Consider the following 16,674-nt stretch of genomic DNA (forward strand, 5'->3'; position numbering starts at 1 on the left):
GCTGGTTTGGCTCAGCGGTTGGAGCATCAGCCTGCAGACCAGAGAGTCCCAGGTTTGGTTCCCGCTAAGGGCACGTACCTCGTTTGCAGTTTGTCCCCAGCTCCGGTTGGGGTCATGTGGGTGGCAGCCACTTGATGTGTCTCTCTCACATCGATGTTTCTCTCTCTCTTCCTCCCTCTCTCCCTCCCGCTCTATCTGAAGATAAATGCAAAAATGTCCTCCGGTGAGGATAAAAAAAAAATTTAAAAAGTGCTAACCATTATCTGAGCCTTCAGCAAGTCAGAATCTTTTCTTTCTTTTATCTTCACCTGAGGGCATTTTCCCATTTTTATTCAGATAGAGTGGGAGGGAGAGAGAGGAAGAGAGAGAGAGAGAGAGAGAGAGAGAGAGAGAGAGAGACATCAACATGAAAGGGAAACATCAAGTGGCTGCCTCCCTTTGACCCCAACCAGGGCCGGGACAAAACACAACCGAGGTATGTACCCTTGACCAGAATCAAACCCACGACTCATTGATTTGCAGGCTGACTCTCTAACCACTGAGCCAAAACAGCAAGGGCACAGGTCAGAATCTTTTTTTTTTTTTAAATCCTCACTCAAGGCCACTCAGGCATTTATCTTCAGATAGAGCAGGAAGGAGAGAGAGACAAAGAGAGAAACATCGATGTGAGAGAGACACATGGAGTGGTTGCCACCCACACGACCTCAACTGGGGCCCGGGACAAACTGCATTTAAGGTATGTGCTGGCAGCGGGAACCAAAGCTGGGACTCTCTGGTCGGAGTCAGAATCTTTTTGCTGGTGGTGGGTCTTACCTACAATTTGTAAAAAATCGTAATATCTGTGAAGCACAATAAAACATAGTATGCCTGTATTGAGCAAGAGTTAAAAGCATGTCTATAAGTAGGTCTGATATTCAGCTGATTCCATAAATGTGGTTGTACTGGTTATATTAAACAAAAGTCCATTCTCATTGGTTAATGTCTATGACATACTGATTGTGAAATATTTTTGAATGTCAATTCTGGCTATAACTCTTAAGCAGGTAATGTAAATGAAAGAGATGGGCCATGTGGGTATTTTCGCTTTGAAATGCATTAAGGCAAATAACCTTTAAGTGCAACATGATCACAGTTAATTTTAGTTAATGCCCAAGTTTTTACATTTGTATTTATTTTCATTCCAGTAGCTACCCACTATTTAGAAAATTGAAGGAGAATGTTCTAAAGCAGTGCTATCAAATAAGAACTGTAATGTGAGTATATAAGCCATTTTTAATTGCAATTTTTATTGAGCTGATCTTTTATGTCATTTCTACAAACTTGCATGAAACTTTATAAATATTTTAAAAAGATATAGTTTCATAAATATTTAATATTCTCCTAATTTGATTTTGAATTGTAAATGCCAACTATTCTGTCTTGAGTTTTTTAATGTTTTATTATACTTTGTTAAAAAAGAAAAAATTTACATTTTTAGAATGTTTTATGAGTAAATTTAATGTACTAAAAATAAAAATTAGAAAAATTTATTGATGTAATTATAGATTTACATGCCGCTGTAACAATAAATGTAGAGAGATGCCGTGTACTTTTTACCCAGTTACCCTCAATGATAATATTTTGCAAAACTAAAGTATAGTACCTCAATCATATTGACATAGATCCAATTCATCAGTCTTTTACAGAGATTTCTGGTTTGACTTGTATTCATGTGTGAGTATTTAGTTCCATACAGTTTTATTACATGTGTAGGTTTGTGTATCCATCCTCACAGTCAAAATACTGAACTGTTCCACATTGCAAGAATCCCTTGTCCTTCCCTTTTATGGACACTCCCACTTAACTCCCACCCACCCACTCCATTCCTTGGCAACTACTAATCACTTATCCATCTCTACAATTTATTTCAAGAATATCATATGAACAGAGTCATAAAATTAGTGACCTTTTGTGATAACCATTCTTCTAACTTACCACAATTCCCTATAGATTTGTTCAAGTTGTTTCATATTTCAATGGTTTATTCCTTTTTATTGCTGAGTGGTATTCCATGGTATAAGTGTACCACAGTGTGGTATACTTAACCCATTGAAGGACATGTGATCTGTTTCCATCTTTTGGCTCTTATAAATAAAGATTTTATGAAGACAACATTTTATTTGCCTAGAATAAATGACCAAGAATGTAATTGATGGGTTGTATCAGTACTTGTTTAGTTTTATAATCAACTGACAAACTGTTTTCCAGGATGGCTGTACCAGTTAACATTTCTACCATCGCGGTGTGAATAATCCAGTTTATCTGTATCCTTGCCAGAATTTGACATTGTCACTGTTTCTTATTTTATCCATTCTGATAGGTGTAGCTTTAATTTTATTTCCCTTGTGACTAGTTATATTGAAAAAAATTTCATGTGTTTATCTGTCATCGGTAAATCCTCTTTTAGTGAAATGTGTTTATGTCTTTTCCTTGTTTCCTAGTTGCATTTTTTTTTTTTTACTGTTCAGCTTTGAAAGTTCTTTATATATTTTGGATACTAGTTCTTATTAGAAATGTCATTTTAAAATATTTTCTCCAAGTCACAACTTGTTTTTCCATTCTCTTCCCATGGGCTTTCACAGGGCAAAAGCTTTTAATTTTGATGAGATCCAACAGATCAATTTTTCTAATTATATACTGGTCCTTTGCTCTCAGCTCTAATAATTTTTTTCCTTGCCCTAGACTTTCTTTTTTAATTGTTTTATAAAAGTTGTATAGTTTTATGAGTTACATTTAAATCTATGATCAATTTTGAAGTATTATTATTTTTCTATAAGGTATGGTTTTCCCTCCATTTTTGTCCAATTGCTCTACTACAAACTCAACTGGTTTTCCATATTTGTCAAAAATCAGTTGGGCATATTTGTATGGGTCTCTTTCTAGAACCTCTATTCTGTTTCATTGATTTTTGTATCTATCCCTCCACCAATACAATCTATCTTGATTACTGTAGCTAAATGGCAAGATAATAGAGAGTGATTTATTCTACATTGTTCTTTTTTTGTCAGTTGTATTTTTGCTAGTTAGGTCCTGTGACTTTTCATATACAGACATACTTCGGTGATATTGCAGATTTAGTTTGAGACCACAAAAATAAAGTAATATCTCAATAATACTAATTATAATATTTTTTTAGTTTCCCAGTGAATATAGAAGTTATGTTTATACTTAACTGTAGTCTATTAAGTGTGTAAAAGCACTATGTCTTTAAAAATGCACAAACTTTAAATACAAAATTCTTTATTGCTAAAAAAAAATTGCTAACCATCATCTGAGCCTTCAGAAACTCATAATGGAGGGTCTTACCATCAGTTTGTAAAGCATTTAATATAAGTCCAGCCTGGGGTCAAAAACAGGAAGTGTCTGACATTGACAGGCACCGGAGTCTCTCACAAGAGGTCCCAGAACCAACAAACCCTTTGGCTGGCTACACACCATATCAGAATATGACTCAATTAGCTCCATAGGTAGCACACCTAAAAGGAGGTCTTGACAGGCACAAGAACCTGCCAGGGTGAATTCTGCCTCATGAGATGAACCTGTGCAAAGCAGCTAATACACTGTAGACAAGGTCAGTACTAACAGCCAGCCAGCCTGAGGGTCAACCCTGCCCACAGTGGGGCCAACAGCAATTAAAACTCAATAACTGAGCATAATACCACCTATGCTGTAACAAATGTTAAGATTTCCTTCTTTTTTATGGCTGAGTAATATTCCATTGTATATATGCATCACAGCTTTTTTATCCATTCATCTATTGATGGGCACTTGGGTTGCTTCCATATCTTGGCTATTGTAATGGAGGGCTCACATAATCCACAGAAGAGACATTCTGCAAGCACCCAGCTCAGGTCCTCATAGAGACTGCACTACTCAGTCTCACAGGACACCTATTGCATAAGACCACCCTACCAAGATTGAGAGACATAGAAAATCTACTGAATACATAGAAATAAACACTGAGTGGTAGCCAAAATAAACAAAGAAACATGTCATAAGTAAAGGAACAGGAGAAATCTCTAGAAAAAGAAGTAAATGAAATGAAGGCAAGTTAAAAACAATGGTTATAAAGATGCTCAAGAAACTTGGGGAAAGATTGAATGACCTCAGTGAGAACTTCAACACACAGAGATAGTAAGCATAAAAAGGGATGTAGAAACCATAATAAAGATCCAGCAGAAGTGAAGAATACAATATCTGAAATGAAGATTGCATTAGAAGGAATCAATGTTAGATTAGATTAAGCAGAGGATCAAATCGATGACTTAGAAGACAAGGTAGCAGATAACACCCAATCAGAGCAGCAAAAACAAACAAACAAACAAACAAACAAACAAACAAAAATCTTAAAAAAATGAGGATAGTTTAAGGTACCTTTGGCATAGTTGAAGTGCAACAGCATCCACATCATAGGGGTACCAGAAGGAGAAGAGAGAGAACAAAGTAATAAGAACATATTTGAAGAAATAGCAACTGAAAACTTTCTTAATATGGTGAAAGAATAATACCGACAATTCCAGGAAGTGCAGAATCGCAAGCAAGATGAACCCAAAGAGGTCCACACCAAGACACCCCATAATTAAAATGACAAAGGTTAAAGATAAAAATGAATCTTAAAAGCAGCAAGAGAAAGAAAGTTAGTTACCTACAAGGGCGTGCCGATAAGACTGTCAGGTGATTTCTTGACAGAAACTTTTAAGGCTAGAAGGGATTGGAATGAAATAGTCAATGTGATGAAAAGTAAGGACATAAGACTATCATTTAAAATTGAAAGAGAAATAAATAGCTTGCCAGACAAGAAAAGGCAATCTATAGGTTCAAAGCAATTTCCATCAAAATATCAGTGGCATTTCTCACAGAACTGGAACACATAATTCAAAATTTGTACAGAACCATGAAAGACACTGGCTAGCCATAGCAATCTTGAAAAAGAAGGTCAAAGTTGGAGGTATCATGCTACCTGATATCACACAATACTACAAGGCTATAGTAATTAAAAAGGCATTGTACTGGTATAAAAACAGATACATTGATCAAAGAAACAAAATAGCCCAGAGATAAATTCACACCTACATGGTCAGTTAATCTATGACAAAGGAGGCAAAAACATACAATGGGGTAAAGACAGTTTATTCAATATATGTTGTTGGGTAAATTGGACAGATACATGCAAAAAAAATGAAACTAGGTCACTTTTTCACACCATATGAATGAATAAACTCAAAATGGATGAAAGACTTAAATGTGACTCATGAATCCATAAAAATCCTAGAAGAAACTGTAGGCAACAAAATTTCAGATTTCATACGCAGCAGAATTTTCACTGATATATCACCTAAGGCAACAGAAACAAAAGAGAAAATGAACACATGGGAACACATCAAACTCAAAAGCTTCTGCACAGCAAAAGATACAATCATCAAAATGGAAAGGCAACCCACTGTATGGGAGAGCATAATTGCCGATGATATATCAAATAAGGGGTTAATTTCCAAAATATATAGAGCACTCATACAACTCAACAAAAGGAAGACAAAGAACCCAATTAAAAAAATGGGCAGAGGAGCTAAATAGACACCTCTCCAAACAGGACATACAAATGGCCAAGAGATATATAAAGAAATGCTCAACATCACTAATCATCAGAGAGATGAAAATTAAAACAACCATGAGTTATCACCTCACACCTGTCAGAATGGCCGCCATCAACAAATCATCAAACAACAAGTGTTGGTGAGGGTGTAGAGAAAAGGGGTCTCTAGTACACTGATGGTGGGAATGCAGACTGGTGCAGCCACTATGGAAAACAATATGGTGTTATCTCAAAAAATTAAAAATTGAACTTCCATTTGACCCAGTGATCCCACTTCTAGGAATATACCCTAAGAAGCCTGAAACACCAATCAGAAAGAATATATGTACCCCCATGTTTGTAGCAGCACTATTTACGATAGCTAAGATCTGGAAACAGCCCAAATGTCCATCAGTAGACAAATGGATAAAAAAGCCGTGGTACATATACACAATGGAGTACTATGCAGCTGTAAGAAAGAAAGAGCTCTTATCCTTTGAGACGACATGGAGGGACCTGGAAAGTAATATCCTAAGTGAAACAAGCCAAACAGAGAAAGACAAGCATCATATGATCTCACTTATTTGTGGAATATAATGAACATAACAGTCTGAGGAATGGGGTAGTCCCAGAGACGTGGAAGTGGGGTACAGACTGACCATCCCCAGAAGAGGGGGTGGTTGAGGAGAGATAAACCACAGAACTTATAGACATGTATGCATGAAATGGACCTTGACAACAAAGCTGGGGACAGGGCGGGGAGGGATGGGGAGGGGGAAATCAGTGGGGGGAAAAGGAGAAACATCTGTAACAAAAATAAATAAATTAATTTAAAAAATGGATGAAAGACTTAAATGTAAGACTCGAAACTCATAGAAGAAAACATAGGCAGTAAAATCTTGGATATTTCTCTTAGCAGTATTTTTTTCTGACATATCTCCTTGGGCAAGGGAAACAAAATAAAAAAAAAAAGGGACTACATCAAACTAATATATATATATTTTTTTGCTGAGTAAAGGAAACTATCAATAAAGGAAGACAACCTACCGAATGGAAGAAGATATTCACCAATAATACATCTGATAAAGGGTTAGTGTACAAAATTTATAAAGAACTCATACTACTCAACACCACAAAAACACATGCTACCCAGTTAAAAAGTGGGCAGAGAACTGAATGAATACTTCTTCATAGAGGACATACAGATGGCCAATGGACATATGAAAGGTGCTTAACATTACTGATCATAAGAGAAATCTATATTAAAATCACAAAGAGTTAGCACCTCATGCATGTTAGAATGGCTATCATCAGTAAATCAACAAACAACAAGTGTTGGTGAGGATGTGGAGAAAAGGGAACCCTAGTGCACTGCTGGTGGGAATGCAGATTGGTGCAGCAACTCTAGAAAACAATGTGGAATTTTCTCAAGAAATTAAAAATAGAACTGCTTTATGACCCAGTGACTCCACTTCTGTGTATATATCCAAAGACACCCCAAACACTAATTTGAAAGAATACATGCACCCCTATGTTCTTTGCAGCATTATTTACAATAGCCAAGATATGGAAGCAACCCATGTACCCATCAATAGAAGAGTGAATAAAAACGCAATGGTACATATATAGAATGAAATATTACTTGGCTATAAAAAAATGAAACCTTACCATTTGTTACAACATAGATGAACCTAGAGGGTATTATGCTAAGTGAACTAACTCAGACAGAGATAGACAAATACCATTTGATTTCTTTCACTTATATGTAGAATCTGAAGCACAAAATGAAAAAAAACAAAAAAAAAAACAGAAACAGATTTATGGATACAGAGAACAGAATGATGGAATGAGATGGGAGGGATGTTGAAAGCTAGGTGAAAAAGGTGAAGGGATTAAGAAGTACTAATTGTGGTTGCAAAATATTAATGGGGATGTAAAATAAAGCATAGGCAATAAAATTAATAATATTATAATAACTATGTATTGTTTCAAGTGGGTACATGAAATATTGGGGGAAAACTTTATAATGTATATAATTTTCTAGCAGCTATGCTGCACACCTGAAACTAATACAAATTAGTCATGTTGACTGTAAACTTTAACTAAAATTAAAAGTAGAAAAAATGCAATATCTGCAACATGCAATAAAATGAAACACAATAAAATGAGATATGCTTCTAAATTTTAGATTAATCTTGCCTATATCTCCAAGAATCCTTGCTGGGATTTTTGTAGGAATTACATTAAACCTGCATATTAATTTGGTGAGAATTGATTCTTTACTAAGTTGAGTTTTTCTATCCATGAATATGGTATATATATCTCTGTTTTTTTTTGTTTTGTTTTTTTTTTAGGTCTTTGATTTGTTTCACAAGCTTTTTATAATTTTCAGCATACAGAATCCCATACTTGTTTTGTTAAGGGTATGTCTAATTATTTATATTTATTTTTGGAGTAATTATAAATGTTACTGTGTTTTTAATTTCAGTTTTTTTATGTTCATTGTTAGTATATAGGCATGTGATTGATTTTGTATGTTAATCATATATTCTGAAACCTTGGGATTTTTTTTTTTTTTACATAGATTAACATGTTTGCAAATAGTGACAATTTTATTTCTTGTCTTCCAATTTGTGTGCCTTTTACTTATTTTCTTTGCCTATAGAAGTGGCTAGAACTTCTAATACTATGTCAAATAAGAGTGGATATCATTGCTTTCTTCCTGATACTAGGGGAAAAGCATTCAGCCTTTCACCATTAAGTATGATGTTACCTGTAGATATTTTTGTAGAGTGAGTGGAATAAAGATTTTTTTTTATCAAGTTGAGGAAGTCCTTGTCTATTCCTAATTTTCTGAGAGCTTTTATCATCAATGGGTATCATATATGTAATTTTAAATTTCTTTAAGACTCCATAAAGATTTTAAAAATGTCATATTAATTTTAATATACTTTATTTGACCCAGTATATCCAAAGTATTATTATTCCATTATGTAACTAATACAAAATTATTAATGAGATATATTACATATGTTTTTCACTAAATCTTAGAAATGTGGTATATACTTGACACAGCACATCTGAATTCTGACTAGCCACATGTGAGTTGTAGCTATACAGTGGACAGTGTGAGTGTAAAGTGGTAAAATATCAAGGAGGAAGCAGTTAAGCATCTTTTTAAACCAAGAAACTTGATGTATTTTGTTTTTCTCTCTGTAATGTTTATGAAAATTCCCTGGTAAACAGGATGACACCTGAACCTTGTGAATTCACAATTCATTCCAGCAATACAGTAAAATGTCATGCTTTTTTTAAAAAAAATGCAGCTGTAAGAAAAAAGGATCTCTTACACTTTGAGATGGCATGGAGGGACCTAGAGAATATTATGCTAAGTGAAATAAGCCAGTCAGAGAAAGACAAATATCACATAATCTCACTTATATGTGGAATTTAATTAAAAAAATAAGCTGATAAAGAAAATAGATCCAGGGACATGGAAGCAGGAAACAGACTGAGGAATCTCAGAGAGAAGAGGGGAAGGGTTGAGAAGAGATAAACCAAAAACCTTATATGCATGTATGCGTAACCAATGGACACAGACAAGAGTGAGTTGAAGGCAGGGTTGAGGAGCAAGGAGGAGGGTGTCAATGGGGGGTAAAAAGAGGGGCATCTGTAATACTCTCAGCAATAAAGATAAATTAAAAAATAAAATAAAAATGTATTTTCAAATGTAGATTATTTAATTTGATATTTAATTTGAAATCAATAGATAGAGGAATTATTCTTGGTGGCCATCTTTTATTCAATTTAACCACTAGCATAGCTGGAGCCCCTGGATTAACTACATGAGCATGGCCTTACATTGTAGAATATCAGTGGAGTGGGAAGAATGTCAAAATCTAATATTACAGACCTCTCACCAAACAGTTGTGTAATCTTGGACAAATATTTTGACATCAGCCCTCAGTTCACCCATCTGAAAAATAGGGATTTTAGGTATCTTCAAATTTCAGGATTATAAAAGTTCTTTGATTTATGAATTCTATAAACAGATACATGTGAGGGCTTTATTATGTGCCATGTACTGTGTTAGCACCTGCATATAGACAAACTTTATTTTTTACTCTTTGCTCTGTTAGAGCTTATCCTTTATTGAGGAATATAGAATTAAGCAAATAATTTCAAAAATAAGTTGCACAGAGGAGTGTCCAAGGTTATCTAACTTACTTGGCAGGAGTGGAGATCAGGAAAGGTTTTCCTGATATTTAAGCAAAGCATGCCAGTCATTAGCTTTCTGTCCCATTGTTCAACTCACTTATGTTAAAATCTAAAACGTCAGCATGAACTGAAGCATATTTACTTATTATATTCTAAATTTACATAAGGTAAACGTGGTATTTCAAGAAACAAGACTTTATATGAACAGAAACTATATAATGTTAATTATAATAATAAAGCTATTCTAAGGAAAACAAGAAGACTGTCTGTTGTAGGGCTTTGAAAATCTGACATATAGCATAACTGTTAAAGGGGTTGGGTTTGTTTTATCTAGAGAATGTTTGGAGTTTCAGTGGAGTAGGGGATAAGGTAAATTTATACAGCTAGCTAAAATGTTGTCACAGGGCAATGACAAGTTTTGTTCTACGTGATTCCAAAGAGGAAGACAGAAAGAAAGTTATTACCTAAATCTAAAATAGGAATTTCTAATAGTTAAAGGGATCTGCAGTTAGGTTAGAGAGATTGGAGGAATTGAGGGAGGTTACAATTCCAACAAGGGAGATGAATTTGATGACCTTCATAGTTCCTTTGAACTTTAAAATTCCAGTAAATTCAACATCATTTAGGGACCCGAAAAACCAAAGAAGTCCATTAGGTTGTTTTCTAATTTTGAAAATAGAACATTGACAAAAATGCAGATATTGGGTAAGAAAAAAACTGGGAGGTAGAATTTAAAAAGTTAGTAACTCAGAGAAAACCTGGAAACTATCTAAATTCTCATGGCTGGAGATAAAAAATACTAAGGATTTGAAAAATGCCAGGCAACCACAGCATAACTAACTACCTGGCCCAAAAAAGAGGCTATTGCAGGGAGAGATGGCATCTTTCAAAAACTGGAAAGACAGTCCAAATGTGGAGAACAGGGAAACACACAATTTATAAGGCGTGTGTGTGTGTGTGTGTGTGTGTGTGTGTGTGTATGTATGTATGTAAGAATTTCTAGGAACCTGGGATGGAGCTGACATGGGAGTGGGTACACTTCCAGGTGAGGCACAGAATTTAGGGGTGTGGGGATCTCTTCCCCAGGTGGGAGAGGTGAATGCTTGTCTCTGTCTTTTGTTTTATCATGCCCAATTTTTTTTTATTGTATACAGTATTGCAGATGTCCCCCCTTTTTTTCTTTGACCCCTTCCTCCCCACTCCCATTCCCCTCCTGCCTTCCCCAACCTAATATCTGTGTCCATTGGTCATGCATATATGCATATAAGTACTTTGGTTTATCTCTTCCCACCCCTCCTACCCCCATATCTCTCTCAGGTTTGTTGGTTTGTTCCCTACTTCCATGACTCTGGATCTATTTTGGATGACAGCTTATTTTGTTCATTATGATCCATAAATAAGTGAGATCACATGGTACTTGTCTTTCTCTGACTGGCTTATTTTGCTCAGCATAATACTCTCCAGTTTTTATTGTTTCACCACTCTTTAATCCTGGTGTTCCCCTTTCCCAGTATTTCTCTTTCAATCAAAGTGTATTATTATTTTTACACTTATTTTAAGAAAACTTTGTTTCATTTTATAAACTTAAAACAGAGGAACTGAACCTCTGTTCACTATGCTTCAAAAAATTTGAATTAGGAAAGATAGTGTTCACTTGTGTGTTGACCCTTGATTGATTTTTTCTCCCCATTGAGTCAGTAGCACGTGATAGAAAAATGTTTTTCTACTTCTGTTTTTAGTACTATAGCCAGGTTGAAATTATGGTAAGTGGGCATAAGAATGGGAAAGGCATATTTTCAAAGGTCTTTTTTTCCTGGCTTATTCATTCATGGTGGTGGTATATATTTTTTTCATAGTTCCAAATGAGAAGTCTATCAAGGAAATCAGAATTATCTGCTAGGGGTGAAAAAGTAGTTGGAGCAGGACACCAAGAAACCCTATGCTTGGCTGGGATGAATGGAGTAGATTGTCAAGAGAGTACTTTATGGGGCTATTGAGGCTTTATTCCAAATTGAAGAGGAGCCATTCTTGAATCTTTCCCCTCAACCACTTCCTAGATCTTAGTTCCTTCTTTATTTAAGATTTCGTATGAACCATCCACTTTTATAATTAAGAATTGATGAAATTGTTTTTAAAAGAAGTTATTATCAACAAATATTCTCTATTAGTGGGATATCCAACATACTCTTCCTATAAAATAGCAAGATGGCTGATGTTAATTAAATTATGATTAGAGTCCTACTGGTGTGCCTTAGTGGTTGAGTGTTGACCCATGCATCAAGAGGTTGCCAGTTTGATTCCAGCAGGGCACATGCCCAGGTTGTGAGCCTGATCCCCAGTGGGGGGCATGCAAGAGGCAGCCAATTGATGTTCTCTCTCATTGATGTTTCTATCTCTCTCTCCCTCACTCACTAAAATCAATAAAGGAAAAAAATTGAAAAAATTAAATTATGATTAGACATAGCTGTGTAACATTCCCTAATTCATTTATCAAATCTCTTGCTAGTATGCCTGCTATTTCACTGATAAATGGCTCACCCAGATGTTGGCAATTTTAAGTAGATTAGAGAGTAAGTCCAATGATTTCCCTACTTGATTTACCTCTTAACACATTATTCATAGAGGAAAATAATGACCAGCTAATATTAGGCTTATTTTCTCCAGGCTTTGACACTTACAGGCATTCAAGGTAAAATTGAGGCCATCCCACACCATCCAGTTGGTGGCAGGGAGAAATGGAAGTTTTTTCCTGTGTTCTCCAGCTGTTTCAGGAGGTAGAAGTTTAGATTTTTGGGGGAGGAGGCTTACAGTATCAACCCTGGTGAATTGTGGGAACATACTTCTCAGTAAGTATAAAATGGCTTAATACAACAAACTTGGCACCATTGTACCTGAATTAAGATACATTAAAGCAATTTCTTTACTACCAACTGTTAATTAAGAGTAATCTATTTTCTAACCTTCTAATAAATTTGGAAGGTCTTATTTTACATTATAAAAAGCCTCATGAGCCCTGGCCGGTTTGGCTCAGCGGTTAGAGCGTCGGCCTGCGGTCCGGAGAGACCCGGGTTCGGTTCCCGCTAAGGGCACGTACCTTGGTTGCAGTTTGTCCCCGGCCCTGGTTGGGTCGTGTGGATGGCAACCACTCGATGTGTCGCTTTCACGTCGATGTTTCTCTCTCTCTCTCCCTCCCACTCTATCTGAACAAAATATCGAAAAAATTCCTCGGGTGAGGATTAAAAAAAAAAAAAAAAAAAAAAAAAAAAAAAAAAAAAAAAAAAAAAAAAAAAAAAAAAAAAAAAAAAATAAAAGCCTCATGAGGAAGCTCTAACTGTCCTCATTTTACAAATGAGGAAGTAGATTTGAAAAAATTAAGGGACTTGATATTTCACAACTGTAAAAAGAAAAAGTTACACTTCATTAAAACCCAAGTTTTGGATGCCTAATCTAGTGTTCTTTTATAGGTATTGCATTTCCTTTCAATCAATGGCAAAGAAACTCTAAAACTGAAATAGTCAGGTCACACAATAAGTCAATGGCAGAACTAGAACACCCAAAATTTCAAGCCTGGAACATTCTCCCTTTCACTTTTCCACAATCCCTTCCCATACACATGAATTCTGCTACACACACACACACACACACACACACACACACACACACACGTTTTCTACCTGAAACTCTTTAGTGAACTCATATTGCATTTTAAAATACAATTACAACCTCTTTCTATGGTCTGTGAATCAGTCCCTCACACCTGACATATGCTATGGCCTCTGTCTGGAGTACTATTACTTCAACTTTTCAACTTGTCTTGCTTTAAATTACCCCTCACTGCATGAACCTGAGATAAGGACTTGAGTGTTGGTAGTTTATCTTGGAGATGAGCTTAAGAAGTAGGGATAACAGAGAAAAGAGCACAAAACAGGAAAGAAAGAAATGCCAATATTAGGGTCTTTATTGAAGTCATTTATGGAGACAATTGGGACGTGATTATGCCAGGATATCACAGAAGCATAGAAAATACCTCCCCAGAATTGACACTTGAAAGAATGGAGGCTAGACCATTCATCTACTAGCTCTCCCATTAGTTGATGATTGCCCCCTAGTGGTATTAACTCCCTTAAAGTTCCTGAGCATTGGCTTAGTGGATTCTGAGGTTTTAGCAAAATCCCTGAAACAGAAAATGAGAGGACATTCTTTCTGTATGCTTGAACTGGGACACTGCATGATGAGATGAGTCTGAGCTCACACAAACTGTTCACAGCAGTTCTAGCTGAAATCTCAAGTGGGCCCACTATTTTCATGAACACTACTTCTCATCCTTGGGTCCCAGCTTATATGTCACCTCTTCTCAGAAGCCTTCTATAATCACCAAATCTAATTAGATGCTCCCAACTTCTCTGCCTATGAACTCCTCTCTTCTTAAACTTCTTTTCACTAATTATTATATGTAATTATTTACTTAATTTTTCTTGGTATTTAATGTCCATATCTCTTACTAGAAAGAGCCTGAAACAGTCTAGCTGCTAGACTCTAGCACATGGCAGACACTTAAATTCTTGCTGAATGAATGAATAGATAAATGGATACCCATAAGATCTAAAGGTGTGGTATCCTATTGTTTGTTTCGTTTTACAAACCTTTTCTTCAATATGTCAACCCTCACTCACATCACTCAAAAAGCACGCAAACAAGCAGATCAGCAAACAAACAAACAAAATGGCTGGATGATCTATTCATCTGCCTATGTAGAAAACATCACATTGGCAGGCTAGGATCAGAGAAGTTAAGTAAGTTCCTTTCTTGAGGTTACTGTGGGAAAACTGGGAATACATTGGAGTGTACCAGAACTAGGACTGGTATTGAGTTACTGAAACATAGTAATAATAATACCATTTGCTGACCACTTACTATGTGCCAGTCACTGTACTTAGTTCTTTACATGCATCATCTCATTTGTTACAACAATTCTAGGGGCTCCTTTTATTTTATGATAGTGAGCCTAAGAGTTGAAAAAATTTAGTAGCCTGCTCAAAATGCACAGCTAGTAAGAAGGCAACTGGGATAAATGCCATCAAATTATCATTATTTGTATTTATTGTTGCTGCCTTTTCTTCCAGCACTGAGACATATTTCACATACCATAAAATTCATTCATTTAAAGTATATAGTTCAGTGGTTTTTAACATATTCAGAGAATTGTACAACCATATTTACTATTTTATTTTAGAATATTTTCAAGGCTCATAAAAGAAATCCCCTACCTATTAGGAGTCATTCATTTCCACTACTTTCCTGCTTAACATGCCCCTGCCCCCAAACCCTAGGCTACTTTATATCTCTATGGATTTGCCTATTTTCGACATTTATCGTCAATGCAAAAATAGTCTGTGGTCTTTTGTGACTGACTTCTTTCACATATCAGAATGTTGTCAAAGTTTATCCATGTATTCATGTTGTAGCATGTATCAGTACTTCATTCCTTTTTAAAAAAATCCTCACCTAAGGATATGTTTTATTGACTTTTAGAGAGAGAGGAAGGGGAGAGAGAGAGAGAGAGAGAGAGAGAGAGAGAGAGAGAGAGAGAGAGAGAAAGAGAGAAACAAACATTGATGTGAGAGAGAAACACTGATTGGTTGCTTCCTATATTTACCCCAACTGGGGACTGAATGAACCCACAACCTAGGTATGTGCCCTGCCAGGGAATCAAACCCTCAACTTTTTGGTGTATGGGAAGACACTCCAACCATCTGAGTCACATGGTCAGGGCAGTACTTCATTCCTTATAATAGCTGAGTAATTTTCCACTGTATGGATTTTGTGTATCCATTCATTAATTAATGGACATTTGTTGTTACCACTTTTTGTCTGTTGTAAATAATGCTGCCAGAAACATTTGTTTATAAGTTGCTGTGGGAACATGTTTTCAATTTTCTGAGAATATAACTAGGAGTGGAATTGCTGGGTCACACAGTAACCCTATGTTTAACTTAAGATCCTGCCAAATTGCTTTCCACAGTAGCAATAAAAATGTCTAAAATAAAATTAAGGAAATAATCTAACTTGTACACTAGAAACGAAAAATCACTGTTTTTTTTTGGTATATTGATCTTGTATCCTCCAGACTTGCTAAACTCATGTCATCTCCAAATAGAGCTAGTTTTACTTCCTCCTTTCCAACATTAATGCCTTGTTTTTATTGCTTCATTTTCCTGTTTAGAATTTCCACTACAATGTTGAATAGAAGTTATGTAAGTATGACGTTAATTGTGGATATTTCATAGATGCTTTTTATCAAGTTGAAAAGTTTCACATGTATTTTTAAGTTTGTTGAGAATTTTATCATTAGGTGGTGTTGAATTTTGTCAAATGTGTTTTCTTTATCTATTGAGATAATTATATTACTTTTGTCCTTTATTAATGTGGTATATTATGTTGACTGATATTTAGATGTTGAAACGTCCTGCCTTGGAATAAATCCAAATTGGTTATGGCATGTAATTTTCTTTATGTGTTGCTGGATTAGTTTTGCTAGTATGTTGTTGTGGATTTTTGCATGTATATTGATAAGGGATGTAGCTTTCTTTTCTTGTGATGTCTTTGTGTAGTTTTTGTATGAGTATAGTAGTGGTCTCATAAATCGGTTGGAAAGTACTCCCTCCTTTATAATTTTTTAGAAGATTTTGTAAAGCATTGGTGTTTTTTGTTTAATGTTTGATAGAATTTACCAGTGAAACCATCTGGTAACTGGCTTTACTTTGTTAACAGTTTTTTGATTACCAGTTTAATCACTTTGATACAGATCTATTCAGACTTTTTATTTCTTCTTGACTCTGTTTCAG

At 35.5% G+C, this 16,674-nt stretch overlaps 1 protein-coding gene across 1 annotated transcript in view; it reads left to right on the forward strand.

Annotated features, from left to right (window-relative positions):
- LPAR4 (lysophosphatidic acid receptor 4) overlaps positions 1 to 16,674 on the forward strand; it is a 194,222-nt gene that overhangs the window by 60,537 nt on the left and 117,011 nt on the right. Inside the window, exons 8-13 of the mRNA XM_036270743.1 lie at positions 1,185 to 1,253; positions 2,248 to 2,303; positions 3,507 to 3,610; positions 6,630 to 6,700; positions 7,966 to 8,034; positions 16,053 to 16,083. The gene's annotated coding sequence lies outside the window, so the exon portion shown is untranslated. The remainder of the gene's footprint in view (positions 1 to 1,184; positions 1,254 to 2,247; positions 2,304 to 3,506; positions 3,611 to 6,629; positions 6,701 to 7,965; positions 8,035 to 16,052; positions 16,084 to 16,674) is intronic.

The sequence above is a fragment of the Molossus molossus genome, unplaced genomic scaffold, assembly GCF_014108415.1.
Source record: "Molossus molossus isolate mMolMol1 unplaced genomic scaffold, mMolMol1.p scaffold_m16_p_2, whole genome shotgun sequence".
NCBI lineage: Eukaryota > Metazoa > Chordata > Mammalia > Chiroptera > Molossidae > Molossus > Molossus molossus.